The following is a 12,268-nucleotide window of genomic DNA, read 5'->3' as shown; positions in this document are numbered from 1 at the left end:
TGCTCTCTCATTACTTTCAAATTGTCACTAACAGGCTAGTGACTACATTTACCAATTCACATTGGCATACTGGTACACCCATATAGTTCCCTTGTATATGGTACTGAGGTACCCAGGTGTTGGAGGCTGGACTGGCTTGTAGTGAGTACCAAGGGGTACTTACACCTTGCACCAGGCCCAGGTATCCCTTATTAGTGTATAGGGTGTCTAGCAGCTTAGGCTGATAGATAATGGTAGCTTAGCAGAGCAGCTTAGGCTGAACTAGGAGACGTGTGAAGCTACTACAGTACCACAAATGCCATATGCACAATATCATAAGAAAACACAATATACAGTTATACTAAAAATAAAGGTACTTTATTTTTATGACAATATGCCAAAAGTATCTCAGTGAGAACCCTCAGTATGAGAAATATATACAAGATATATGTACACAATACCAAAAATATGCAGTATAGTCTTAGAAAACAGTGCGTACAGTGTAAAATTACAATAGGATGCAATGGGAGCACATAGGGATAGGGGCAACACAAACCATATACTCCAAAAGTGGAATGCGAATCACGAATGGACCCCAAACCTATGTGACCTTGTAGAGGGTCGCTGGGACTATTAGAAAATAGTAAGGGTTAGAAAAATACCCCACCCCAAGACCCTGAAAAGTGAGTACAAAGTGCACTAAAGTTCCCCCAAAGACACAGAAGTCGTGATAGAGGAATAATGCAAGAAAAACACAACCCAGCAATGCAACAACAATGGATTCCTAGTCGGGGGGACGTGTGGAACAAGGGGACCGAGTCCAAAAGTCACAAGCAAGTCGGAGATGGGCAGATGCCCAAGAAATGCCAGCTGTTGGTGCAAAGAAGCTTCTACTGGACTGAAGAAGCTAGGAATTCTGCAGGAACGACAAGAGCGAGAGACATCCCCTTTGGAGGATGGATCCCCCACGCCGTGGAGAGTCGTGCAGAAGTGTTTTCCCGCCGGATGGACGCCAACAAGCCTTGCTAGCTGCAAGTTGTGCAGTTAGCGTTTTTGGATGCTGCTGTGGCCCAGGTTGGACCAGGATGTCGCCAATTTCGTCTGGGGACAGAGGAGACGCCGAGCAAGCCAAGGAGCCCTCTCAGAAGCAGGCAGCACCCGCAGAAGTGCCAGAACAGGCACTACAAAGTAAAGTGAAACGGTGCTCGCCTGAAGTTACACAAAGGAGTCCCAAGTCGCCGGAGACCAACTTAGAAAGTTGTGCAATGCAGGTTAGAGTGCCGTGGACCCAGGCTTGGGTGTGCACAAAGGATTTCTGCCGAAAGTGCACGGGAGCCGGAGAAGTTGCAAAAGTCGCGAAAACCAACAATGCAGTCTGGCGTGGGGAGGCAAGGACTTACCTCCACCAAACTTGGACTGAAGAGTCACTGGACCGTGGGGGTAACTTTGACAGTCTGGCTGGATTCAAGGGATCTCGCTTGTTGTCGTGAGAGGAGACCCAAGGGACCGTGATGCAGCTTTTTGGTGCCTGCGGTAGCAGGGGGAAGATTCCGTCGACCCACGGGAGATTTCTTCGCAGCTTCTGATGCAGAGAGGAGGCAGACTACCCCCACAGGATGCACCACCACGAAAAACAGTCGAGAAGGCAGCAGGAGCGGCGTTACAAGGTTGCAGTAGTTGTCTTAGCTACTTTGTTGCAGTTTTGCAGGCTTCCAGCGCGGTCAGCAGTCGATTTCTTGGCAGAAGGTGAAGAGAGAGATGCAGAGGAACTCTGATGAGCTCTTGCATTCGTTATCTGAGGAATCCCCAAAGAAAGAGACCCTAAATAGCCAGAAAAGAGGGTTTGGCTACTTAGGAGAGAGGATAGGCTAACAACACCTAAAGGAGCCTATCAGGAGGAGTCTCTGACGTCAGCTGTGGGCACTGGCCACTTAGAGCAGTCCAGTGTGCCAGCAGCACCTCTGTTTCCAAGATGGCAGAGGTCTGGAGCACACTGGAGGAGCTCTGGGCACCTCCCAGGGGAGGTGCAGGTCAGGGGAGTGGTCACTCCCCTTTCCTTTGTCCAGTTTCGCGCCCAGGCAGGGGCTGAGGGGTCCCTGAACCGGTGTAGACTGGCTTATGCAGAATTGGGCACATCTGTGCCCAACAAAGCATTTCCAGAGGCTGGGGGAGGCTACTCCTCCCCTGCCTTCACACCATTTTCCAAAGGGAGAGGGTGTAACACCCCCTCTCTGAGGAAGTCCTTTGTTCTGCCATCCTGGGCCAGGCCTGGCTGGACCCCAGGAGGGCAGAAGCCTGTCTGTGGGGTTGGCAGCAGCTGCAGTGAAACCCCTGAAAAGGCAGTTTGGCAGTGCCAGGGTCTGTGCTACAGACCACTGGGAGCATGGAATTGTGCCAACTATGCCAGGATGGTATAGAGGGGGCAATTCCATGATCTTAGACATGTTACATGGCCATATTCGGAGTTACCATTGTGAAGCTACACATAGGTAGTGACCTATGTGTAGTGCACGCATATAATGGTGTCTCCAGCACTCACAAAGTCGGGGAATTTGCCCTGAACAATGTGGGGGCACCTTGGCTAGTGCCAGGGTGCCCACACACTAAGTAACTTTGCACCTAACCTTTACCAGGTAAAGGATAGACATATAGGTGACTTATAAGTTACTTAAGTGCAGTGAAAATGGCTGTGAAATAATGTGGGCATTATTTCACTCAGGCTGCAGTGGCAGGCCTGTGTAAGAATTGTCAGAGCTCCCTATGGGTGGCAAAAGAAATGCTGCAGCCCATAGGGATCTCCTGGAACCCCAATACCCTGGGTACCTTAATACCATATACTAGGGAATTATAAGGGTGTTCCAGTAAGCCAATGTGAATTGATAAAATTGGTCACTAGCCTGTTAGTGACAATTTGAAAGTAATGAGAGAGCATAACCACTGAGGTTCTAGTTAGCAGAGCCTCAGTGAGACAGTTAGTCACTACACAGGTAACACAGTCAGGCACACTTATGAGCACTGGGGCCCTGTGTTGCAGGGTCCCAGTGACACATACAACTAAAACAACATATATACAGTGAAAAATGGGGGTAACATGCCAGGCAAGATGGTACTTTCCTACACCAGGGTATTGGGGTTCCAGGAGATCCCTATGGGCTGCAGAATTTCTTTTGCCACCTGTTGAAGTTAGCTCTGTATGTACTATTTCAAAGTAAGAAATAGCATGCACATAGTCCAAGAGTTCCCCTTAGAGGTAAGATAGTGGCAAAAAGAGATAATTCTAATGCTCTATTTTGTAGTAGTGTGGTCGAGCAGTAGGCTTATCAGAGGGTAGTGTTAAGCATTTGTTGAACACACACAGGCAATAAATGGGGAACACACACTCAAAGATAATTCCAGGCCATTAGGTTTTTATATAGTAAAAATAACTTTTCTTAGTTTATTTTAAGAACCACAGGTTCAAGATTTCCCAACAATACTTTCAATGAAAGGTATTTCACTCAGGTATCTTAGGAAATTTGAATCATCACAATAGCATGTACAGTTTTGGCAAACATGGCAATAAGCTATTTTAAAAATGGACACTTTGTGCAAAATTCAACAGTTCCTGGGGGAGGTAAGAATTTGTTAGTTTCACAGGTAAGTAAAACATTTAAAAGGTTCAAAGTTGGGTCCAAGGTAGCCCACCGTGGGGGGTTCAGAGCAACCCCAAATTTACCACACCAGCAGCTCAGGGCCGGTAAGGTGCAGAGTTCAAAGTGGTGCCCAAAACGCATAGGCTTCAATGGAGAAGGGGGTGCCCCGGTTCCAGTCTGCCAGCAGGTAAGTACCCGCGACTTCAGAGGGCAGACGAGGGGGGGTTTTGTAGGCCACCGGGGTGGACACAAGTCAGCACAGAAAGTACACCCTCAGCGGCACGGGGGCGGCCGGGTGCAGAGTGCAAACAGGCGTCATGTTTGCAATAGATTTCAATGGGAGACCCAGGGGTCTCTTCAGAGAAGCAGGCAGGGAAAAGGGGGGCTCCTCTGGGTAGCCACCACCTGGGAAAGGGAGAGGGACACCTGGGGGTCGCTTCTGCACTGGAGGCCGGATCCTTCAGGTCCTGGGGGCTGCAGGAACAATGTCATTACCAGGTGTTAGTTCCTGGAAGCAGGCAGTCGCGGTCAGGGGGAGCCTCTGGATTCCCTCTGCAGGTGTCGCAGGAGGGGCTCAGGGGGGGTCAACTCTGGCTACTCACAGGGTCGCAGTCGCCGGGGAGTCCTCCCTGTAGTGTTGTTTCTCCGCAGGTCGAGCCGGGGGCGTCGGGTGCAGAGTGGAAAGTCTCACGCTTCCGGTGGGAAACGTGGAGTCCTTTTAAAGTTGTTTCTTTGTTGCAAGTTTTGGTTTCTTTGGAACAGGGCCGCTGTCCTCAGGAGTTCTTGGTCCTTTTAGATGCAGGGTAGTCCTCTGAGGCTTCAGAGGTCGCTGGATCCTGGGGACCGCGTCGCTGTTGCAGTTTCTCTTGAAGTGGGGAGACAGGCCGGTAGGGCTGGGGCCAAAGCAGTTGGTGTCTCCGTCTTCTCTGCAGGGCTTCAGGTCAGCAGTCCTTCTTTGTCTTAGGTTGCAGGAATCTAGTTTCCTAGGTTCTGGGGAGCCCCTAAATAGGTCTGGGAGGGCAGTAGCCAATGGCTAATGTCCTTAAGGGTGGCTACACCCTCTTTGTGCCTCCTCCCTGAGGGGAGTGGGGCACATCCCTATTCCTATTGGGGGAATCCTGCAAAACCAAGATGGAGGATTTCTAAAGGCAGGGGTCACCTCAGCTCAGGGCACCTTAGGGGCTGTCCTGACTGGAGGGTGACTCCTCCTTGTTTTTCTCATTATCTCCCCTGAACTTGCCGCCAAAAGTGGGGGCTGTGTCCAGGGGGCGGGCATCTCCACTAGCTGGACTGCCATGGGGCATTGTAACACGAAGTCTGAGCCTTTGAGGCTCACTGCTTGGTGTTACAGTTCCTGCAGGGGGGAGGTGTGAAGCACCTCCACCCAGAGCAGGCTTTTGTTTCTGTCCTCAGAGAGCACAAAGGCCCTCACCTCATGGGGTCAGAAACTCGTCTCTCAGCAGCAGGCTGGCACAGACCAGTCAGTCCTGCACTGAACAATTGGGTAAAATACAGGAGGCATCTCTAAGATGCCCTCTGTGTGCATTTCTTAATAAATCCAATACTGGAATCAGTGTGGGTTAATTATTCTGAGAAGTTTGATACCAAACTTTCCAGTATTCAGTGTAGCCATTATGGAGCTGTGGAGGTCGTTTTTGACAAACTCCCAGACCATATACTTAATATGGCCACAACTGTACTTACAATGGCAAAGAATAGACTTAGACACTGTAGGGGCATATTGCTCATGCAGCTATGCCCTCCCTTGTGGTATAGTACACCCTGTCTTAGGGCTGTAAGGCCTGCTAGAGGGGTGACTTACCTATGCCACAGGAAGTATTTTGTGTGCATGGCATCCTGAGGGGGATGCCATGTCGACTTTGCCTTTTTCTCCCCACCAACACACACAATCTGCTATGGCAGTATGCATGTGTTAGGTGAGGGGTCCCTTAGGGTGGCACAACATATGCTGCAGCCCTTACAGACCTTCCCTGGTCACAGGGCCCTTGGTACCACTGGTACCTTTTATAAGGGACTTATCTGTGTGCCAGGGGTGTGCCAATTGTGGGTACAATGGTACATTTTAGGTGAAAGAACACTGGTGCTGGGGCCTGGTTAGCAGGGTCCCAGCACACTTCTCAGTCAAGTCAGCATCAGTATCAGGCAAATAGGGGGGGTAACTGCAACAGGGAGCCATTTCCTTACACCACCCATAGGGAGCTCAGACAATTCTTACACAGGACTGCCATTGCAGCCTGAGTGAAATAATGCCCACATTATTTCACAGCCATTTTTCACTGCACATAAGTAACTTATAAGTCACCTATATGTCTAACCTTCACTTAGTGAAGGTTGGGTGCCAAGTTACTTAGTGTGTGGGCACCCTGGCACTAGCCAAGGTGCCCCCACATCGTTCAGGGCAATTTCCCCGGACCTTGAGAGTGCAGGGACACCATTACACGCGTGCACTATACATAGGTTACTACCTATGTATAGCGTCACAATGGTAACTCCGAACATGGCCATGTAACATGTCTAAGATCATGGAATTGTCACCCCAACACCATTCTGGTATTGGGGGGACAATTCCATGATCCCCCGGGTCTCTAGCACAGAACCTGGGTGCTGCCAAACTGCCTTTTCAGGGTTTCCACTGCAGCTGGTGCTGCTGCCAACCCCTCAGACAGGTTTCTGCCCCCTGGGGTCCAGGCAGCCCTGGCCCAGGAAGGCAGAACAAAGGATTTCCTCTGAGAGAGGGTGTTACACCCTCTCCCTTTGGAAATAGGTGTGAAGGGCTGGGGAGGAGTAGCCTCCCCCAGCCTCTGGAAATGCTTTGATGTGCAGATGGTGCCTATCTCTGCATAAGCCAGTCTACACCAGTTCAGGGATCCCCTAGCCCTGCTCTGGCGCAAAACTGGACAAAGGAAATGGGAGTGACCACTCCCCTGACCAGTACTTCCCAGGGGAGGTGCCCAGAGTTCCTCCAGTGTGTCCCAGACCTCTGCCATCTTGGAAACAGAGGTGTTGGGGGCACACTGGACTGCTCTGAGTGGCCACTGCCAGCAGGTGATGTCAGAGACCCCCTCTGATAGGCTCTTACCTTCCTTGGTAGCCAATCCTCCTTCCTTGGTGGCCAAACCTCCTTTTCTGGCTATTTAGGGTCTCTGCTTTGCGGAACTCTTCAGATAACGAATGCAAGAGCTCACCAGAGTTCCTCTGCATCTCCCTCTTCGACTTCTACAAAGGATCGACCGCTGACTGCTCCAGGACGCCTGCAAAACCGCAACAAAGTAGCAAGACAACTACCAGCAACATTGTAGCGCCAAATCCTGCCGGCTTTCTCGACTGTTTCCTGGTGGTGCATGCTCTGAGGGCTGTCTGCCTTCACCGTGCACTGGAAGCCAAGAAGAAATCTCCTGTGGGTCGACAGAATCTTCCCCCTGCCAACGCAGGCACCAAACTTCTGCATCACCAGCTGGGTCCAAGTGTCTCCCACAGTTAAGTTGCCCATCTGTCCAAATTTGGTGGAGGTAAGTCCTTGCCTCCCCATGTCAGACAGTAATCCTGTGTGCTGCGTGATCTGCAGCTGCTCCGGCTTCTGTGCACTTTTCCAAGGATTCCTTTGTGCACAGCCTAACCTGGGTCCCCAGCATTCTGTCCTGCATTGCCCAACTTGCTGAGGGGCGACATCCTGGTCCTTCCTGATCCCCAGCAGCACCCAAAATCCTCAACCACGACTATTGCAGCTAGCAAGGCTTGTTTGCAGTATTTCTGTGTGGGAACACTTCTGCACCCTCCAACACACCGTGGGTCATCTTCTGACCAAAGGAGAAGTTCCTGGCTCCTTCCGTTGTTGCAGAATCTTTGGCTTCTTCCACCTGGAGGCAGCCCTTTTGCACCTTCATCCGGGGTTTAGTGGGCTCCTGCCCCACCTGGACACTTGCGTGACTCTTGGACTTGGTCCCCTTCCTTTACAGGGTCTCAGGTCCAGGAATCCGTCTTCAGTGTTTTGCTGGTGGTTGTGGTTCTTGCACAATCCCCTATCTGAACTATACTGTCTTTCCGGGGTAGTTGGGTAACTTGACTCCTACTTTTCAGGGTCTTGGGGTGGGGTATCTTGGACACCCTTACTGTTTTCTCACAGTCCCAGCGACCCTCTACAACCTACACTAGGCCTGGGGTCCATTTGTGGTTCGCATTCCACTTTTGGAGTATATGGTTTGTGTTGCCCCTAGGCCTATTTCTACCTATTGCATCCTATTGTGATTCTACATTGTTTGCACTACTTTTCTAACTGTTACTTACCTGTATTGGGTTTGTGTACATATAATTTGTGTATATTACTTACCTCTTAAGTGAGGGTATCCTCTGAGATCTTTTTGGCATATTGACACTCAAATAAAGTACCTTTATTTTTAGTAACTCTGAGTATTGTGTTTTCTTGTTATATAAGGCCAGATGTATCATCACGGCCCTTTGCAATTCGGTAATAGAGATTTTTAAGAAATCGCTATTACCGACTCGCAAAGTGCCATGTATCACATTTGCAAATCGGTAATAGTGATTTCTTAAAAATCGCAAATGCTATTACCGAATCGCAAATTGCGATACCGGCCCCATTCGCAGCTACGGGCCTGTTGGCCCATAGCTGCGAATTTTTTGCATTTCCAAAATTGCCATTTCTGAACCAGAAAGGCCAGGGTCTTGGAGGCCTAAGACCCCCTCTGCTGCGCCCAAAAATCATTTTTAGCAACATGTAAGGTACACACATGCCAAAAGGGCAATTGTGCTTTACATGTTCAATTTAAAAATGCAGTACCACCTGGTTGCATATCATGGTATTTTGCATGTGCAAAATGCCATTCTGTGAAAAATCGCAATTTGCGATTTTTTGCAGCATTGCCTTGCGACCTGGATTTTGCGAATCGCAAATCCAGGTCGCAACGCTAGAAATCGCAATTTTAACGATTTCTACTTTGTGGTCTGCGATTGCCTTTCATGCATTGCAGACCACTATTTTGCACTTGCAAACGGCCGAATGTACCGATTCGCACCGTTTGCGAGTGCAAAATATTTTCATACATCTGGCCCATTGTGCTATATGATATAAGTGGTATAGTAGGAGCTTTGCATGTCTCCTAGTTCAGCCTAAGCTGCTTTGCCATAGCTACCTCTATCAGCCTAAGCTGCTAGAACACCTCTATACTGCTAATAAGGTATAACTGGACCTGGCACAAGGTGTAAGTACTACAAGGTACCCACTATAAGCCAGGCCAGCCTCATACATTGGTGGTGCAGCGGTGGGATAAGTACTTGTAACTGCTTTACCACTCTGTCATTTGGTGCTTTTCATAAGAAAAACATATACCAAATATTTCAATATATGTACATTGAACCAAAACAGTTTACTTTTCTACTCTAAAACTTTCAACTAAGTTTCTGAAAAGTTATGAAAACTTTTTAAAGTTTTCAAAAAAGTTTGAAAAAGTTTTTTCTCTGTACTTTCAAAAGTTCTAAAACTTTTTCTCTCTCTGTCTTAAACCTTTTCTATCATGTATTCAGTAGAGCTCACTCCCAAAGTTGTTCAGTCAGCCTATGAGAGTTTAAACTACAAAAGTTTGAGGGGTCTCTGCTTAGAAAGAGGTTTAAGCATTGGTAAAACTCCTACAAAATAGATTCTCTTCAACCTGCTCTTAGAAAATGACCAGAACCAGTCTGGCCCATCTCAGGAAGAGGGGGTAGGAGGGGAAGCTGCCCAGTCAGACTCAGAGGAGTTCCCTGATGAGGCTGGGGGTTTTCTTACAAAGACCTGCCATTTAGCAGGCCACCTAGTGACACTGGTAGTGTTAGAGGGTCACACATTAGTAGGACATCTTTCACTCCTAGAGGCCAGGTTACTAGGATCCACCTAGTTAGGAACAGGTCTCTCTATTCCAATTCCCAAATCTCCTATGTGTCCAAACATTCCCAAGCCTCCCACCCTGAGGATAACTTAATGGAAAGGGAACTCAGAAAGCTGAGGTTGGAAGAGACCAGACTGAAGCTTAAACAGTGTGAGAAAGTAGCTTCTTTCTAGCCTTGTTACCCCCACTTTTGGCCTGTTTGTGAGTGTATGTCAGGGTATTTTCACTGTCTCACTGGGATCCTGCTAGCCAGGGCCCAGTGCTCATAGTGAAAACCCAATGTTTTCAGTATGTTTGTTATGTGTCACTGGGACCCTGCTAGTCAGGACCCCAGTGCTCATAAGTTTGTGGCCTATGTATGTGTTCCCTGTGTGGTGCCTAACTGTCTCACTGAGGATCTGCTAACCAGAACCTCAGTGGTTATGCTCTCTCTGTACAAATTGTCACTAACAGGCTAGTGACCAATTTTACCAATTCACATTGGCATACTGGAACACCCTTATAATTCCCTAGTATATGGTACTGAGGTACCCAGGGTATTGGGGTTCCAGGAGATCCCTATGGGCTGCAGCATTTCTTTTGCCACCCATAGGGAGCTCTGACAATTCTTACACAGGCCTGCCACTGCAGCCTGAGTGAAATAATGCACACATTATTTCACAGCCATTTTCACTGCACTTAAGTAACTTATAAGTCACCTATATGTCTAACCTTTACTTAGTAAAGGCTGGGTGCTAAGTTACTTAGTGTGTGGGCACCCTGGCACTAGCCAAGGTGCCCCCACATTGTTCAGGGCAAATTCCCCGGACTTTGTGAGTGCGGGGACACCATTACACGCGTGCACTACACATAGGTCACTACCTATGTGTAGCTTCACAATGGTAACTCCGAATATGGCCATGTAACATGTCTAAGATCATGGAATTGCCCCCTCTATGCCATCCTGGCATAGTTGGCACAATCCCATGATCCCACAGGTCTGTAGCACAGACCCTGGTACCTAGTAAAGGTTTGGTGCTAAGTTACTTAGTGTGTGGGCACCCTGGCACTATATGGCCATGTAACATGTCTATGATCATGGAATTGCCCCCTCTATGCCATCCTGGCATTGTTGGCACAATCCCATGATCCCACAGGTCTGTAGCACAGACCCTGGTACTGCCAAACTGCCATTTCAGGGGTTTCACTGCAGCTGCTGCTGCTGCCAACCCCTCAGACAGGTTTCTGCCCTCCTGGGGTCCAGCCAGGCTTGGCCCAGGATGGCAGAACAAAGTACTTCCTCAGAGAGAGGGTGTTACACCCTCTCCCTTTGGAAAAAGGTGTTAAGGCAGGGGAGGAGTAGCCTCCCCAGCCTCTGGAAATGCTTTCATGGGCACAGATGGTGCCCATTTCTGCATAAGCCAGTCTACACCGGTTCAGGGACCCCTCAGCCCTGCTCTGGCGCAAAACTGGACAAAGGAAAGGGGAGTGACCACTCCCCTGACCTGCACCTCCCATGGGAGGTGCCCAGAGCTCCTCCAGTGTGCTCCAGACCTCCGCCATCTTGGAAACAGAGGTGCTGCTGGCACACTGGACTGCTCTGAGTGGCCACGGCCAGCAGGTGACGTCAGAGACTCCTTCTGATAGGCTCCTTCAGGTGTTGCTAGCCTATCCTCTCTCCTAAATAGCCAAACCCTCTTTTCTGGCTATTTATGGTCTCTGCTTTGGGGAATTCCTTAGATAACGAATGCAAGAGCTCATCAGAGTTCCTCTGCACCTCTCTCTTCACCTTCTGCCAAGGAATCGACTGCTGACTGCGCTGGAAGCCTGCAAACCTGCAACAAAGTAGCAAAGACAACTACTGCAACTCTGTAACGCTGATCCTGCCGCCTTCTCAACTGTTTTCCTGGTGGTGCATGCTGTGGGGTTAGTCTGCCTTCTCTCTGCACTAGAAGCTCCGAAGAAATCTCCCGTGGGTCGACGGAATCTTCCCCCTGCAACCGCAGGCAGCAAAGAACTGCATTACCGGTCCTCTGGGTCTCCTCTCAGCACGATGAGCGAGGTCTCTTGAATCCAGCAACTCTGTCCAAGTGACTCCCACAGTCCAGTGACTCTTCAGCCCAAGTTTGGTGGAGGTAAGTCCTTGCCTCCCCACGGCAGACTGCATTGCTGGGAACCGCATCTTTTACAGCTACTCCGGCCTCTGTGCACTTCCGGCGGACATCCTTTGTGCACAGCCAAGCCTGGGTCCACGGCACTCTAACCTGCATTGAACGACTTTCTAAGTTGTCCTCCGGCGGCATGGGACTCCTTTGTGCAACTTCGGGTGAGCACTGTTTCACTCCTCTTCGTAGTGCCTGTTCCGGGTGCTGCCTGCTTCTGAGAGGGCTCCTTGTCTTGCTGGGTGCGCCCTCTGTCCCCTGACGCAATTGGCGACATCCTGGTCCCTCCTGGGCCACAGCAGCATCCAAAAACTCTAACCGCACGATTTGCAGCTAGCAAGGCTTGTTGGCGGTCTTTCGGCGGGAAAACACTTCTGCACGACTCTTCACGACGTGGGACGTCCATCCTCCAAAGGGAAAGTTCCTAGCCCTTGTCGTTCCTGCAGAATCCTCAGCTTCTACTGTCCAGTAGCAGCTTCTTTGCACCCACAGCTGCCATTTCCTGGGCATCTGCCCATCTCCGACTTGCTTGTGACTTTTGGACTTGGTCCCCTTGTTCCACAGGTACCCTCGTTTGGAAATCCATCATTGTTGCATTGCTGGTTTGTGTCTT

At 49.6% G+C, this 12,268-nt stretch overlaps 1 protein-coding gene across 1 annotated transcript in view; it reads right to left on the bottom strand.

The window, feature by feature from the left end:
- The window catches only part of LOC138296948 (NXPE family member 1-like), a 366,294-nt gene that overhangs the window by 264,221 nt on the left and 89,805 nt on the right, over positions 1 to 12,268 (bottom strand). The gene's annotated exons all lie outside the window — the stretch shown is intronic.

This window comes from Pleurodeles waltl, chromosome 5 (assembly GCF_031143425.1).
Source record: "Pleurodeles waltl isolate 20211129_DDA chromosome 5, aPleWal1.hap1.20221129, whole genome shotgun sequence".
In the NCBI taxonomy this organism is placed as follows: domain Eukaryota; kingdom Metazoa; phylum Chordata; class Amphibia; order Caudata; family Salamandridae; genus Pleurodeles; species Pleurodeles waltl.
The sequence above is the reverse complement of the archived record's forward strand: the minus strand, read 5'-3'. Positions and strand labels throughout refer to the sequence as shown.